Source organism: Choloepus didactylus, chromosome 8 (genome assembly GCF_015220235.1).
Source record: "Choloepus didactylus isolate mChoDid1 chromosome 8, mChoDid1.pri, whole genome shotgun sequence".
Lineage (NCBI taxonomy): Eukaryota > Metazoa > Chordata > Mammalia > Pilosa > Megalonychidae > Choloepus > Choloepus didactylus.
The window spans coordinates 102,665,797-102,668,328 of NC_051314.1; the positions used below are offsets into that span (position 1 = coordinate 102,665,797).

General features: G+C 40.0%; 1 pseudogene; it reads right to left on the bottom strand.

Moving 5' to 3' along the window:
- Positions 1–233: 233 nt before the first annotated feature.
- LOC119543063 lies at positions 234–1,065 on the bottom strand (annotated as a pseudogene).
- Between the last annotated feature and the right edge of the window lie 1,467 nt (positions 1,066–2,532).

The following is a 2,532-nucleotide window of genomic DNA, read 5'->3' on the forward strand; positions in this document are numbered from 1 at the left end:
TTCTGAACTTCCATCAGGGCAGGTAATATCTTATTGTCTCACTTTTTTTTTTTTTTTTTTAAACTGGGTCACTTTAATGTTTTGTTTTTTCTTTTTTACAACATAATAGTTTTCTTGGTGATGACAAAAATATAAGATTCTGATAGTATTCAGAAACATGAGAGTGATGGTGGTTTTCCTGATTGGTATGTAGTTTTCAACAATTAGAAAGAGTTACTTGTATGAGACTGTTGTTAAACTGGTAAGACTGCATTTATGCATCCATCATTTTCAGGATTGTTGGTAACCTGAGCATATTTCCCCCAAATAACCTTGCCTCCTTGTGTCACAAGGCCCAGCTCACTCACATTCACTTCAATGACAGTACCTTTGGTAATAACACCCAAAGTTGTATATAGTGGGGATGAGGGATCTTTCTTTACACCAAGTATTGGCAGACAAAAGGTGGCCTTGAGTTCAGGATGTGTTACATGTGCCTTCTTGAAACGTAAGCCCATTGGTCTAATGAATCTTTCATTATTTAGGTGGTTTTCGTGTAAAGCCATCTCCAACAAAGCAGACTTTAGTAACCATCCTCTTCCAAGCTTTCTTCTTTCTCTTTCCTGTTCGAATAACTTTTAATACTTCTCTTTCTTCCTGGGCACGAATTTTGGGCAGAGGGACTTCCCATTTCCCCATTTTCTCTTTTCGTTTTTGTTTAATCATATTGGAAAGTCATTAAATCATACCCTGAATCTACAAGGTTATATTTTTAAAAATATAATCTCTCCTTGAAATAACTCGGCTCTGTCCCTCTCTGTCCAGCAGAAATACAGGTACTGTACCCTGTGGATTCTTCTCATCATTCTTTTGCTTGGTATTTCTCTTTTCATGCATTTTCATAGTCTTTTTCATTTGTATTTTCTCAGCATGGCACCGTTTACGATAGAGCTTAGCCTTCAGACCATTATCTTTTTTGCCTTCTTTGAACGTTCATAAGCCTTTCTACTTTCTTTCTCTTTTTCTCATGGTAATCCAAATGATATCCATAGCATTTACGGTGTTAATATATTCATTTTGTGGCATGACGAACACCGCAGATCCGCTAGGCGCAGCCGCTGGGTCGCGAAAAAGCAGTCAATTTTCGGGTCTTTGAGACCCACAAGCCGACTCCATGCAACCTGCGATAGGAAAGGGTCTGTCTCACTTTTTAATGTTAGATTGATGGCTGGATTTAGGTATTGTCAGCCTCATCCATTTGTGATGGTTTCTTAGCAGCTTTTCACCTTATAATTTTGGTAGCCTTTGCTCTAGATCTGTTATTTCAGGGAGAGATATTTTTAAAAATATAACCTTTTATGATAAATGTACAACTTTATGATGATACCATGAACAACTGATTGTACACTGTGGATAAATGTATGGTATGTGAATATAACTCTATAAAATTGTAGGAAAATATATATAAAGGAGTAAAAGTGTTGGAGAAAACATGGTGAGAGGGATGATGCCTCACCAATATGGACTAACTACAATGTGTAAACTCAGAATTGAATCTCAGAACATAGCCTAATGTGGATACAATAATGGTAATAGTCCCTAGATTGTAAGCTCTTACAGCAGTTAACTCTATCCCTGAATTGTAAGGCCTATCTCTAAACTTTGAGACGCTGATCCCCTAGCGTATAACCTGATTGGTCTCTGGAACAAGGCATATCTCTGAGACACCTGAAACTCAGAGCTAGAGCTCGGCAGATATGAATGTCAGTATTAGTGCATACAGCCACTGTCAAAAAAAAAAAAAAAAAAGCTGAAAAAGAGCCCAGACTTCAATTAGTGATATGAATGAAGCAGGTCTGGTTAAGACCAGGGCAAGCCAGGCCAAAGGATAAAGGTTGAAACTGATTGTGTTTTAAAACTTCAACTTTCATATGAGACCAAGGGAATAGATATCTATTTGGTACAGGATCTAAATTTTCTAAACGGTACAACTCTACAGTCGATTTGTTCAAACACCACAATTGCATGGAACTTTGAATAGGAAGTGAGATACAGTGGTTAGTATAGGCTGGAGTGAAATAGTGACACATCCTAGAGTAATTTGGGCAGATAATAAAAAATATATTTCCAGCCTCCCCCTCCCCAGCCCCGAGGATCTGGGGGAAGGTGTGGATATGTTGGACATCCTCACCTGGACTGGTGTTGATGTTGTCACAAACATTGGGACTGGCGGTTTGATGTGCTGAGCCCTCGAGCATGGGACTTGCCCTTATGAAGCTCATTACCACAAAGGAGAGTCCAAACTTGTATGTAATGATGCCTAAGAGTCTCCCCCTGAGTACCTCTTTGTTGCTCAGATGTGGCCCTCTCTCTCTCTAACTGAGCCATCTCGACAGGTGAACTCGCTGCCCTCCCCCCTATGTGGGACCCGACTCCCAGGGGTGTAAATCTCCCTGGCAACGCAGAGTATGACTCCCGGGGATGAATGTGGACCCGGCATCGTGGGACTGAGAGTATCTTCTTGACCAAAAGGGGGATGCAAAATGAGACAAA